Raw genomic sequence first — 15,216 nt, 5'->3', positions numbered from 1 at the left:
GCGCAGACGAGGTGTCGACGCGGGCCCCCGACGACAGCAGGAAACGGCCGCTGGATTAATGATACACGAACGCAGCCGTGTCTGCCAGTCACGCCCCCTCGACGCGGGTCGACGCTCCGCGGCCTACCCCCGGACCGCTCCAGCCCCAGACAGCCCGCCAGGGTTCTCCCGGACCGCTCCAGCCCCAGACAGCTCGCCAGGGTTCCCCCGGACCGCTCCAGCCCCAGACAGCTCGCCAGGGTTCCCCCGGACCGCTCCAGCCCCAGACAGCTCGCCAGGGTTACCCCGGACCGCTCCAGCCCCAGACAGCCCGCCAGGGTTCCCCCGGACCGTTCCAGCCCCAGACAGCTCGCCAGAGGTCCCCGGACCGCTCCAGCCCTAGACAGCCTTCCAGGGGTACGGACCGGACTGCTCCAACCCCAGACAGCTCGGCAGGATTCCCCCGGACCGCTCCAGCCCCAGATAGCTCGCCAGAGGTCCCCAGACCGCTCCAGCCCTAGACAGCCTTCCAGGGGTACGGACCGGACCGCTCCAGCCCCAGACAGCTCGTCAGAGGTCCCCGAACCGCTCCAGCCCTAGACAGCACGCCAGAGTTCCCTGGACCGCTCCAGCCCCAGACAGCTCGCCAGAGGTCCCTGGACCGCGCCAGCCCTAGGCAGCTTTTCAATGGTAGGGATTGGACCGCTCCAGCACCAGACAGCTAGTCTGAGGTCCCTCGCGGACCGCTCCAGCGTCAGACAGCTGGCAAGCGAATTTTGCGTTTATTTCTATGTCTCTGTATACAAATCTCCAGATAGGGATCCATAAATTTCTTCGTCGAATACCACAAACGGCCTGCAGTCGGTCCGCACGAGTGCAAGGACTGTGAAGGCTGCGATTTTTCCAGTCCGAGTCGTCCAACGGAAGTGCCAGCAGCATCGCCCGTGGTCCTGGTTCGAAACGTATGAGCCGGTACGGACACAGAAGCCACGTTCTCTACTCTGAGCGGCCCAGTCGTATCCCGTGTCCGAGTCAGCTACAGTTGCTGCGTTGGCGGTCGGAGTCCCGCTGTTCGACTTCCACGGCGTCGTCAAAGACCACCATCACACCCATCGCGCCGTTTTTGTACCGATCCCGCGGTGAGACCGAGCTGGGCGGCGTTACTCACGGTGGCCGGAGCGGAGCGGAACACCTGACGCCCGTCTGCGCCACGTGGAGGGTGGCAGCCCCACATGACCGGCTCCCACACGGCTTCATTACCGCCGCACAAGAGCGGGGGCGGCCAGCGACACGGCCATCTGGGCAGCTTGAGCTCCAGCTCGGGTGGGTAGGTGGCCAGTGGCTCGGGTGGTCGGGTGGCGGTGGCCGTCTCAAATGACGTCATCACAGAACTTACTGTGGTCTTGATAACACCCAGCCATCTATCTGAGCTACCATAAACCGGTGGTTTACACCATATTATAGTAAACACAAAGAAAAGTACATCCCTTTAACCTGATTACGCATCGCACAAGCTCGAGCTACGTGACGTTGGTTACGCTTGAATTTCGCGTTAACAACCCTGTCAAAGCTATAACCATCACTGCCCAACTTAACACATGATGACGACCATCTGTGTGCTGGGAATTCGCCACTCACTGGAAATGTTTGAGAGACGGCAGCAGTTATTATCCTCATATACTCACGGCCGTGTTTTGGCTCTGTTTTCAAAATAGAGTTGATTGAACTGTTTGAAACCCTGGGGACGGAAAAACTGTCGCATTACCATTAGTTGGATACAGTATCAGTGGTGGGTATTTCAAGCATTTGTGCGATTAACTATCAAAGCAGTTTTTCCACCGCGTCTACTGGACAAGGAATGTTAATCCCGAGCGGATAAAACAAAACAACTTTTCTAGGAAATTTCTGATTGCAGTGTTACTCATTGCCATCAAAGGAACACAAGAACCATATGGCATAGTTCCGTAAAATTATCCGTTTCAAAGCTCTTTATATTTAAAGATCAAGGGCTTGAAGACAGATTTTAAAAACATAGCTTTGAAACATATGCACCTACGTTAGATAGGTATGTGTACGGTTAGTCTTCGGTCCGAACGGTGTCACCCTCCCTCTGAGCCCAAATCCTCCCCCCCCCCCCCCGCCCGCCCCTCAACAGCAGCTTTTCGTGCTAGTCGCGGGAATCGCTCGTGATGTCCGCGAACAAAGAAAAGGTCACAGGTAAACACGGTCAGCTGGAGGGAACAATAAAGCAGGGTTCTGCACCCATTCTACCCGCAGCACGCGGAAATGGGACCGTTTTCCAGCGCCTGTTTTTCTGGTAAATCGTGCGCACGTGCTGGAGGTGACGCGATTTCCGGCGCACTGTGGCCGCCGGCGACGCAGGGTGTCGCGCCCTGGCCAAAAAGTGTCGATTGGAGCCAATTTCAGTCAAGAGGGAAGCCTTAATCGCGGCCATTTTCCCCGCACTCGACGCATGCTCGCAGAACAAAGGAACGGCGTACACAGTCCGCACGATTTGTGACCAACAGGTATCGCAGATGTCTAGAATGTGACTACGAACCGCTGAGTAGCAGCAATTGTCTTCCTAGCCGGTAAAAGCCTTTTCGTTTGGCTTATCTGTATAATCAGCTTGGGAATGCACCAAAGAGCAAGAATTCATCTTGCATCCTATATTATCATTCTCCGATTTACCGTGTATGCTCGTCTCGTAATTTGTCCCATCTCGAGTTCTTTTTCCCTCCGTTTTGCTCCAGTTCCTCGAGCGTCGGTATCCTACTTCATGCAAGGGTGCACACCCTCCTCTTACCGCATCTGAACAGCGCACAGGCCGTGGTGCCGTCTGGTGCACATGTTTCGGTGGCAGGCGGCCGGTCAGTGCGCTCCCGTCCCAAACCCACGTCCCGCCATCGGCCAAAGTCTCGGTAGCAGGCGGCCGGTCAGCACGCTCCCGTGCCATGCCGGCACCGTTCCAGTGACCTTTCTCACGTGGTCTCCGGCCTTCAGGCCAGTGGAGCCCGCAGTGACCTCCGAAAGCTCACCAGGTCGCTGCAGGTCACCGCCGGTGTTCAGGGGCCCCACAGAACTGCGGCCGACCGTCTGGCACGCCTAACAGTCTGGCTGACTACACGCGAGGCTAGGTGGTGAACACGAGCTGGAATGAAACCGCAGTCCAGCGGGCTGACCACGTGACCCCTCAGACAACCGCGGAAGCCTGCGGGACCACCCGTGACCACGTAGCCACGGAACAAGGCCAAGCGGAAGGCGGTTGGGCTTCTGGGCTGAACTAACCCGGGTACAAAAATAGAGAGTCATCGGTCTGCGCCCCGACCGAAAAACAGCATATTTATGAAGGGTCCTCCCAGTACACTTATCAAGACTATGATTAAGATATGGTGATGTCACAGATGTTTGAAGTCGTAAAGCCGCTTCATTTGTGGCCCCGCCCATGTGTGCTGCGTATTCAGTAAGCACATACCAGGGCCTCCACGGCAACCTGTTGCAGCTGTTCAATCTTCGTCTGACGCGATTTCCATCACAACCGTGTTGTTAGCCCGGACTAACTTGGCAGCAGCATCAGATCGACTAAATATTCCACCACCAAAAAGGAATCAATTCTTCAGAGATATTTCTCCTTCTTCGCAGGTTATGGCATCTATAAGTGCTGTTTACTACATCTAACAGGATCATCAGCGAGTCTCCCTATATCGTATCTTCTTCTGACGGGTAATGCCGCTCGTGTCAGCCTGCAGTCGACCTTCTCTGACCGAGATCATGACACGTACTGACGCACTGCACCTCTTCTGACACGGCTGTAGACGGCGCCGTTCTGACTGACGTCAGGGCACGTACAGGTGGGGCGTGCTGCTCCCGACACGGCCGCCGAGCGCGTCGGACCTCCGCACCCAGCGCAGCAGCAGCAGACGGCGCCGTCCTGACTGACGTCAGGGCACGTACAGGTGGGGGGTGCTGCTCCCGACACGGGCCGCCGAGCGCGTCAGACCTCCGCCCCCAGCGCAGCAGCAGCAGCAGCAGACGGCGCCGTCCTGACTGACGTCAGGGCACGCACAGGTGGGGCGTGCTGCTCCCGACACGGCCGCCGAGCGCGTCGGACCTCCGCACCCAGCGCAGCAGCAGCAGACGGCGCCGTCCTGACTGACGTCAGGGCACGTACAGGTGGGGCGTGCTGCTCCCGACACGGCCGCCGAGCGCGTCAGACCTCCACCTTCAGCGCAGCAGCAGCAGACGGCGCCGTCCTGACTGACGTCAGGGCACGCACAGGTGGGGCGTGCTGCTCCCGACACGGGCCGCTGGGCGCGTCAGACCTCCGTCCCCCCCCCCCCCCCTCAGCAGCAGCAGCAGACGGCCCCGTCCTGACTGACGTCAGGGCACGTACAGGTGGGGCGTGCTGTTCCCGACACGGGCCGCTGGGCGCGTCAGACCTCCACCCCCAGCGCAGCAGCAGCAGACGGCGTGCCATCTGCTAAGCGGGAACATTGCTGGCACGTGCGCCGGTAGCCCAGCGCGGTAGCAGAGCGCGTGCTTGGCGTAAGGTCGGACCTGGCGTGGAAGCGCCAGGTGCTGCAGCCTGGCGCATGTGGTCGAGTGTCGGACGTATGCCGGCATGATGATAGTATAGGGCAGTGGGGTGACGGGTGACCAGTATGGGATTCGTGTTAGAATTTGCCTGTGTGTGACACGTACCACATGAGAGAGCTGCACTGCCTCGTTTCCTTGATTCCCCCACAAAGGTGCAATGATGTACGCTGTACAGTTAACGCAGAAATTTTTAATGAACGTGGCAGAATGTGGTAGAAAGAGGAATCAAGGGTATGCAGCGGAGCGCGTGTGAACTTACACAGGTAGTGTATGAATGTTGAAACTGTAGCTTACTGATCGGCGTTTTTTTCTGATAACGGGTTTCGCCAGCGACCAGTGAAATGCCCTATCCATGAGGCTTTCATCGCATGAATAGTACACGCGTCGCTCCTTGAAATCTTCTGGTTTGTATGAGTTGTTACTTCTCTTTGTAGCATGCTGAGAGCGATGTATGATGTGGGATACAATGTGTCGATATCGTATGCCTTCAGGCAGTGGAACATTACGACTGCCCATGACCATCAGTTTATTGCTCTCTTTGCGTCTATTTGTACAAGAAAATGGTCATGGTTGTCGTGGATGTAGCTCGTTGGTACCGCGGCGAAATACGGATCTCATTCCTCGCTGCACCGCGCCACCAAATAGCCTGTGAACATAGTACGCCAGTTGGCTTATTAAATGGGCAATGAGCGCACATCTGAACACGCACTTCAGGCAGCAGATTGTTCGTCTCCCGTTGCGCTAATCTTGGGCCAACATGATACACGGCGGTAACAGTGGGCCGCAGGTCCGGCCGCTGCACCTTCTGGTCCGGCGCCGAGCAGCAGGCTCCACCGGTCCTTACGCTGCTCCGGCACCTTGTGGTCCGGCGCCGAGCAGCAGGCTCCACCGGTCCTTACGCTGCTCCGGCACCTTGTGGTCCGGCGACGAGCAGCAGGCTCCACCGGTCCTTACGCCGCTCCGGCACCTTGTGGTCCGACGCCGAGCAGCAGGCTCCACCGGTCCTTACGCTGCTCCGGCACCTTGTGGTCCGGCGCCGAGTAGCAGGCTCCACCGGTCCTTACGCTGCTCCGGCACCTTGTGGTCCGGCGCCGAGCGGCGTCGGCTTCAGGCTCCATCGGTCCTCACACTGGTCCCGCACTTTCTGGTCCGGCACCGGGCGGCGTCGGCTTCAGGCTCCATCGGTCTTCACACTGGTCCCGCACCTTCTGGTCCGGCACCGAGCGGCGTCGGCAGCAGGCTCCATCGGTCCTCACACTGGTCCCGTACCTTCTGGCCCGGCACCGAGCGGCGTCGGCAGCAGGCCCCAGCGGTCCTCACACTGGTCCCGTACCTTCTGGTCCGGCACCGAGCGGCGTCGGCAGCAGGCTCCATCGGTCCTCACACTGGTCCCGTACCTTCTGGTCCGGCACCGAGCGGCGTCGGCAACAGGCTCCATCGGTCCTCGCACTAGTCCCGTACCTTCTGGTCCGGCACCGAGCGGCGTCGGCAGCAGGCTCCATCGGTCCTCACAGTGGCCCAGCACCCTGTGGTCCGGCGCCGAGCGGCGTCGCAGCAGGCTCACCGGTCCTTATTAAACATCCCAGCTTCTCCGTCCGATCTCTGGGCCGCCAGCAGGACGCAGAATCTTTCGCGCGCTGCGATCGCATGTGGGGTCTGGTTTCAAGCCAGCGCTCTTCCGCTACTAACGCAAACCCAGTCCTTCAAATGAGCCAGTCAGGTTTGGATTGAAGGCGTACGTGTGTGAGAGGCCCCTCGATGAACCCAGAACCGCTAATGGCTCACTGGACCAGTGATCAGCGGGTCAAGGTCACGGCGCCGAGGTCACTGGCCCGCCCGGTCGGCATGCGTTCAAAAGTAGAACTTTCCCCAGGCGGCTTACGGAGTGCTCGTGGACAAAGTTGGAACACTTCCTGAGTGGAGGCGGGCCCGAGTCGGGTGGTCTCTGGGTATGATAGCTGGGGCCGCCCAGCTCATTACTGGCCAGAGTATATTGGGCCAGGTATATCACTCGGGGTCGGCTGATTATCATCCGTCGCTGATGACCTGAGCGGTTTATCATTATGATTTTACAACTCAAGTATGCTTGTAATTGATTATCGGTCATCATTTATGCGCGAAGAATTCATATGCATCATAACGACCGGTTTTAATGGAAAAACACAAATAGTGACGTAGTGTGTCGCCTTTTGTTCACATCAGCATACAAAACTGTACAAAGCTGTCTTTTTATTTTCAGTTGAATTATTTCTAGGGTCAGCAGCCGCGCCAGTGTTAGTACGCAAACCCAAGCTTCGTCATCTGATCGTCGCATTTTGAATCAACGGAAGAATCTTGCGTCTTAAGGTTAATGTCGCGCTCCTCGGCACGGTCCGTCCTGCCTTCTGGCATTACTCGACCTTTAGACTTAAAGGCCAAGTTTTGATCTTTCCGTCCGCACCAGAGTGTCCTGTCATGCAAGCGCGTAAGCGATTGTTCTGGATGAGCTTTCGTTCAATGTTGCAGTTCAATGCTCAGCTCTTGCTGAACCAACGCGCTAAGCTCTTGATGACGTCGACGAAGAATGAAAACATTGGACGGCACTCATATTGCCATTAATCTCAGAAGCCTTTTTACACGGTATATTACGCCTTTGTTGAGCGCACCGTTTGGAGCCAGGCCCAGAAACGCTCTTGCCGTGAACTCATCGCAACTTATCACCCACCTGCCCCGTGCCAGGCGGCGCGGCGCACTGTAGCGCATTTCTGCCGATGCGAAGCCGCCATCCGCGACTCGGACAAAGACGGCGCTCACCGCAGCGCGCGGCGCGGCGCGTGCGGCTAGCCTCGGAGCCATTGTCCAGACGGCGGCGGCAGGCGTGATTAGCCACGTGACACGGGCCCGTGACGGATGATCTCGGGCGGTGACGGCGGCGGCCATCTGCCCCGCTGACGTCCCAGCGCCAGCGCCGAGGTGGCGGGGAGACCTGCCGGGTGGCTGGCGTTTGCTGTGCCGGTGCAGCTCTGGGCTGGGCTGCGGAATACCCCACGGCTGACAGCGACCGAGCTTGCGCCAGGGGCGGCGCAGCGGACTGAATCGTGGCTGGATAGACATTCCTCAGCAAGACAGCTCCGCCGGACAGGAGGCCTCCGCGAGGTGAAGAGGTCTGACCACACATGACGACCTTTCACGCATAACACGTCACGGCATTGCGTTTAGGGCCGCAAGCTGCCGCCTGCCACCATTGGGTTTAGGGCCGCGAGCTGCCGCGTGCCACCATTGGGCTTAGGGCCGCGAGATGCCGCGTGCCACCTTGATGAGGCGCAGATCCGGGACGGCCCAGCCGGTAGGGCGCTCGACTTCCTGGTGGGAGGCCCGGCTGATGCCTCAGCCTCAGCCGGCTACATGACCCCTGCGGGACATGATGCAGTCCCTCACATTACGCAAAAGGAAGAGATTAAATGCGTACGGTCCTTCGCCGTCGTCCAACGCCTCGCGGCAACGTGTGCTGAGTAACCTTAAACAAGCACAGCCGACACAAGGAGCTTTCTGAACGGTGGGTATGCCAATGGCGCGTTGGGTAGTGAGCCATCAACTACAAGGGAGCCCGCATGCGATGGGAATCTCTCATTGCATTGCGGCCTGATTATGCTTGCATTGGCTTTGGAAATTTATGTGTCACTGCTTTTGAATGCAGCATTGAGTTATGTGTCCATGTATATCAAGGAACCCCGGCGATGGTGAAGTCATCTATGGCATATGCAAAGCACAGCTGAGCCGATTTTTAAAAAATGAGCTTAGAAGCGTAAATCAACCACATGATGCATGCTACGATTTGGTGTAACAATACTAATCCAACGGCATAACAGCGCTGATATAGCTTTGCAAGGCCATGCAACACGCCTGCAGTAAGCAATGTATTCCCACTCCTATTTATGACTTACCGACCTACTTATTCTCACATTACTGAGGCGTTCTTTATGTCAGAACAAACGACTTCTCGGTCGTGACAGGATCGCCAATTTGTGCAAAGGACCTGCTCTTAGTCTGCAGCCTGCCGCCCTGCCTCACCGCGTCACGACCACACACATAACGAAGGCCCTCTGCTGTATGGCAGACTCAGCCATCCCAAATCGTCATAGTAATGGCGACGATTCTCTCCCTCCCCCCTCTCTCTCTCTCCTCTCTCCTTCTCTTTCTCCTCCCCTCCCCCCTCTCTCTCTCTCCCTCTCTCTCTCTCCCTCTCTCTCTCCTTCCCTCCCCCTCTCTCTCCTCCCTCCCTCCCCCTCTCTCTCTCTCGGACATGGCGGGTGACGACTACCGTATTTTGGTTCTCTTTCAATTAGTAGCCTTACGTTACTGAGGGCTTTCTCCCAGCGATAACAACGTTCTGCCAAAGCGCCATAACTCCGGACCCACCCGATCCTTTCACGAGTGAATCGGCGACGGTTCGATATGCCACGTCTCGATCATCACATTACTTTGTTGGTCACGGCTGGGCCTCCTGACCGCATTGCTATCGCATGGTCACATGTACATTAAGCCCATCGTGGAGCTTTCGAGCTTGCTAAAATGTCACGGGGGTTAGTGCGAGGGGTTGGTCCAAACCATAGGTTTGCCCACCCTGTCTGGCGACAAGGTAAGCAACTATGTGTTCCACCGATCTCGTTGCACCGTCCCTTGCCGTTGCGTCGATTTCCGGGATTGGAGCTTTTTTCTTAGGCTTCAAAGGAAAATTGACCGCTAGTTATGCGGGAGGAGTTGGTGCCGGGTTTAGCTTTTTGCTCATAGTCATTGCTTGCACAGCTTGTTGCAAACGTCGTGGATCTCAAGATTCAGGGGGCAGATTGTTGCAGTCCAGCAAGCATTTTTGTCTCTTCCATTTCGTTTTGTTCTGAGAAGCGAGCAAGTCGCGAGACTGTAACGTGCCGTTAGCGCTCTGTCTCGGCCACGCCATACCAGCCGACTCTCCTGGCTACTTCCCAGCTGGCCGGCACTGGCGAGTCACACAGGCGCTTCTGGGACGCGATCCGGCGATCCCCGCGGCAGTGGACAGGTGGCGCACGCTCCACCTGGCGGACATGTGCTTGGTTCCTCTTCAGCGTCGTCGATTCGGAACTCGAATCACAGCACATGGTCTCATTCCGCCCTCGGTGAGGGGATCGATTCCCTGCGGTGCCCGCCTATCCGGCCGGGGTGAGAGGCCGGCAACGCCACATCGCCTCAGCAGCTGCGTGTGTTGTAAGGCCCCAGTGAGAGCGGCAGCATCGGTCCGGCCTTGGCATCGCCGCACAGCCTCAAAGCTACACCGATTCCGACTAAAAAAACAGTGGCTCAATCCCGGAATCGATACCAGTGAAGTTGATTTCGGTGGCATCAGTTTGCGACATAAGACTGTAAGACATAATGGGCGTCACAAAGCCCACAAGCATTTTGACAACGCAGTAGCCGTGCCCATCTGAGTTCCATTCATTTTACACAAAAGCTGCATCTGCGCAAGTACTTTGTCATATACATCTTTATTTGAGCCGACTCATCGATGATTTTGTTGACTCATTGTCGACCCGGCTCACATGTAAAATTTCATGAAATCAATTCAACTCTGACTCGACGATAGTTATGTTGACTCCGAAGTTGACCCCGACTCCAACCGGAGTGAAGCACAAGTCTGTTAACAGTTGAGTGATGGGGTCGGTTCAGCAACTTGGCATCACGACTCGATTGTTGCCAGCCTTAAAACTTCGATGTGTACAAACGAGTACATCAGCTGGTGCTTTGAAACTAAGCACATGTTTATAAGAATATCGATCTCAGGTAATACCTTCATTTATTTACGTATACATGCATATCACCACTTGCTGATGAGAGGCGTGTAACGCATATCGAAATGCGGCAATCGTTGGGAGTCGAGAATGATTTCACCTGCCACTGGCCTTCTTGTAGTGCCGCTGGGAACAATGGTGGGCGTTAGTCGGACGTCGCCAAAACATTATTGTTGCCGTTGACACTGTTTTCGTTGGCCCGTTGGAGCCCATTCGTCTGTGCTGCCCAGCGCCGTCCATCTGTTGGCCAGAAGAGCGGGGCTGTTTATCAAGTCTGCAGCACCTCCATTTCTCACCGCAGGACGCTGCTGAGAGACGGCCGAGCTGCCACATTACAGCGCTGCCAGATTCCTGAGGTGGGTTCACCTGCCCGCGCCGCCAGCAGCCGCTGCCTGCTGGCGATGACAAACGCCGGGCGGCTTTTCTCGGGAGCGTAGAAGGCCGCGTGTGAAAGGTGGGACGGGGTCGGCGCGGACTAGAAGCGGACTCTCCGCAGCGGATCGGGAGGGTGGCGTCGCGCCCGGGGCTCGTGCTTTGGTACAGACATGAATGGAGTCTCAGCTCGACTTTTAAATGTGATAGCATACTAATGATACGCACACATCATTGTCTGAATGAGGTTCAGTTGAGCATGACGCTGCTGGCTATTACGTCAGACGTGGTTTCGAATGTCGCATACAAGCTAGCAATACCTATTGCCCTGAAATCCTATTTTCGGACCTCACGCCAATGTGGGTTGGAATGGGCAGTTTACTGGCAGCGTTCCCAACCGGAGTTTCCTCCCAGGGTAATGCGGGGTTCCCAAGAGGACGGGATTGCGGAACAGGCAGGACAGGCACCGCCATGCCCCACATGCACCGAGGCGCTGTCTGGAGATGCTGCTGCTACATGCACTGCCATGCCCCACATGCACTGAGGCGCTGTCTGGAGATGCTGCTGCTACTTGCACTGCCATGCCCCACATGCACTAAGCCCAGGATATCTGCTATAACAGCTAATAACAGACGCGGTGTTTCCTCCGGCATGGAGTGCTAAGGCACGAGCCAGACTCCGACATTCCAGTCAATATCATCTGACTTGCGTTGCGCGAATATCATCGCAGTGCAGAACACCGCCATCGACCAACAACCACTTGTACGATCTCGTCCGCTGTAAGAGGTAAGCGAATATAGATCCATCTTGTGTAGGAATTGGGTCTGGAAAGGTGGGACAAGTCTGAGAGCCAACACTGGCTGAGTGGTCTGCTCCATGTATTCATATTCTGCATAGTATTCATGTCTGTTCTGTCTGCTCCATGTATTCATATTCTCAGTCCTATCAAACCCCAGGGTTTACGGTGAAAATGTGTGCTATCGAAAACGGTGGAACAGTTTTACTTGATCATGGCATGAGTCGTTGGCGTTAACTACAAGGTCAACAGCATTATCTATTGATATGAGTGCCGGGGTTACTCGCCACTCTTTTTTAAAATACCCGTTGCCTAAAAGTGTTCGAATCAGCCCATTTGGTGAATGGTTTATAGTTTATTGTGACAAAGGCGTCTGCAGCGAGGCGATTTTGGAAAGAATGCCAAATTGACTGCTGTGTTGAAGCCATTGTTATGCGGAGTTATTACAGCATAGATAGCAAGCACCTTGCAAAAACGAAGCGCAATAAATCAGATTGACAAGCTGATGCTCTCTGTGAATAAAACTGTCAGCTAGATGTCGTTCATGACGTGGGACGAAGGGGCAGGACGGACATAAAAGCTATTTATGGTCATCGTGTGAATGATACACAACTCAGTGAGGCTGAGCACCTTTGGGAACCACATGGATGGTTTGTAAATGGAGAGGGTCAGTGCAGTGGTGCGTCTTATATCGGAGCTCAGAAGGCAGATCTGTATTGCTCTAGCGTTCGCGCGCAGTTCACGAAAAACGCTACTTGACGATTGACTGGCTAAGATTCTGGACGTGCCAGAGAATAACACTCAATGAAACCGCGGGGTGTAACATTTTTGTTCACCGTGACGATAGTGTCGTGACAAATCTGAACATTTTAGATATGGATTAAACTTACGTAGACCCCTTATGATTAACCCGTTCCGTGCGCTCTAGGTTTAGGTCACAGCGTGCTGCGTTGGTAAGTGACCACTTCCGTCAACTGCGACAATGGCTGAGTCTCGACCGACTACTGGCGTACCAACCGACAGCACCATATCGAGTGTTTCGAAAATTATCTTAAGCTCGTGCGCATACACCATGCCGCTGGTGCCGTGCCTATTTGCTCTGGTTGCCGAGGCCTGACATCAACCCTTCAAAACACACAACCTTTGTGATCCGTCATGCTCGACCGCACGTGACAATCTAAGCGGATCAATCCAAACCTTCGAGGGTTCACGTCTAAGCGGATCAATCCGAACCTTCGAGGGTTCACGTCTAAGCGGATCAATCCGAACCTTCGAGGATTCACGTCTAAGCGGATCAATCCGAACCTTTGAGGGTTCACGTCTAAGCGGATCAATCCGAACCTTCGAGGGTTCACGTCTAAGCGGATCAATCCGAACCTTCGAGGGTTCACGTCTAAGCGGATCAATCCGAACCTTCGAGGGTTCACGTCTAAGCGGATCAATCCGAACCTTCGAGGGTTCACGTCTAAGCGGATCAATCCGAACCCTCGAGGGTTCACGTCTAAGCGGATCAATCCGAACCCTCGAGGGTTCACGTCTAAGCGGATCAATCCGAACCCTCGAGGGTTCACGTCTAAGCGGATCAATCCGAACCTTCGAGGGTTCACGTCTGGCTGGCGCGATTTCGGCCCGGGTACTTTGCTGAAGTTTTAATGTTCCAGGAAACTTATGTCCAATCAAACGGCATTTAAAATCTTAAAAATGCATGCAGCACAACTTGTAAACGATAGCGTCTTAAGTGTCGCCTAAACGTTGTTGTTTAAAAGCTCAAGGCGCACGCTACGTTTTTCTGTTACAAGGAAATGCGATTAGTGCCTGAAAGGGCACTAGCATGGAGAAAAGGTGACGGCCGGGTGAGTCCAGTCGCTCATTCACAGAGTTGAAAACGCGGTCACTTTTCAAGTAAGCCGATCGGCCACCAGCCCCGCTCGTAGATCACGGTCTCTTCGGCAAGCCATCCTGATGAAGATCTGTTGCATACGGGTGGATCATTTTCCACCTTGCAGACGGGGACATTTTGATAATTTTAGAAATTGCGAGATCTGTGATGTCTCTCTCTCTCTCTCTCTCTCTCTCTCTCTCTCTCTCTCTCTCTCTCTCTCTCTCTCTCTCTCTCTCTCTCTCTCTCTCTCTCTCTCTCTCTCTCTCTCTCTCTCTCTCCCTCTCTATCTCTCTCTCCTCTCTCTCCTCTCTCTCTCTCTCTCTCTCTCTCTCTCTCTCTCTCTCTCTCTCTCTCTCTCTCTCTCTCTCTCTCTCTCTCTCTCTCTCTCTCTGCCACTTTTTTCTCTTGTTCGGCGTCAGCGCTACGTTCGGCGCTGTGCTACGTTATTCTCAGACGCGACGCGTGCTGCCATTTGTGGACATTATGGGTAATTCGAATTGTTTTGTGCTGCTCTGCACGATTTGGCATGTTGCAATTACTTCCCCTTTTTGCTTAAAAACCAATATCACCACTAACACCATGCCAGTTGGTTATGTCTGCTCTTTCAAAACGTTCTGCAATCCTAACAAAACAAAAGTATCTGCGATATGCATGGTTTTTCCCTCAATCTGGCTCCGCTGCCTTGGAATACCAGTCGGAACCCCTTTCGCTAGCAAATAAGCCATCACCGACGTGCATGTAGCGAGCTAAGCCTTAGTGGTCAGGACGTGCACCCATCAGCGTGCCGTTACATCATCCGGGACCGGATTTCGGCCGCAAGGCCAGGCATGCAAGGCCGCGGCCTGCCTCCCGGAGGGCGTGACGTCACTGATCTCCAGACAGCAGGCTGACGCGGCGCGCGCCGGGACTGGACTGGTCCTGGCAATGCCGGAGGCTACCTCCCGGAGAGCGTGACGTCACTGATCTCCAGACGACGGGCTGACGCGGCGCGTGCCGGGAGTGGGGCGAGCCGCGCTGCTGGTCTGCTCGAGTTGGCTGGGAGAGCGGCGACCCGACATGGCCTCTGCAGCCGATTTCCTTCCGGAACCGTCATCACTGCATCTGGAGAAAGTCGGCCTCGCCAAACGAGTGCTGAAAGGTATCGCGGCTAAGCCTCGGTGATAAACTACAGGACGCCGAGACCGCTTCCAGTGCCACAGAGGTCATGGCGCGCGTCTTGTTATCGGTGGGCTGGCAGTTGGAAACCTGAGCAGCGTTCATCGCGCAGGTCTCGTCGCTCCAATTGCGCTAAACTTTGAGGAATGCGAGGCAACAGGTGCAGGCGTATCGGGATGGCCTGACGCGAATGGTCAGGCCATCGCGTCAGGCCATCACGTCAGGCCATCGCGTCAGGCCACCACGTCAGGCCATCGCGTCAGACCATCACGTCAGGCCATCGCGTCAGGCCATCACGTCAGGCCATCGCGTCAGGCCATCGCGTCAGGCCATCGCGTCAGGCCACCGCGTCAGGCCATCGCGTCAGGTCATCGCGTCAGGCCATCACGTCAGGTCATCGCGTCAGGCCATCATGTCAGGTCATCGCGTCAGGCCATCACGTCAGGCCATCGCGTCAGGCCTTCGCATCAGACCATCGCGTCAGGCCATCGCGTCAGATCTAAAAGAGTCTAAAAGGGGCTGTTCGCCATGTGTGTGGTGTTTTAAACTGATATACCCGTTTTCAAAAGCATTCCATGCATTTCACGTTTGTTCTAAAATAGGAAAATATTATAATAAAATAAATACTAATTTGA

Source organism: Pollicipes pollicipes, unplaced genomic scaffold (assembly GCF_011947565.3).
Source record: "Pollicipes pollicipes isolate AB1234 unplaced genomic scaffold, Ppol_2.1 Scaffold_3087;HRSCAF=3621_pilon_pilon_pilon, whole genome shotgun sequence".
Classification (NCBI taxonomy): Eukaryota; Metazoa; Arthropoda; class Thecostraca; order Pollicipedomorpha; family Pollicipedidae; genus Pollicipes; species Pollicipes pollicipes.
The sequence above is the reverse complement of the archived record's forward strand: the minus strand, read 5'-3'. Positions refer to the sequence as shown.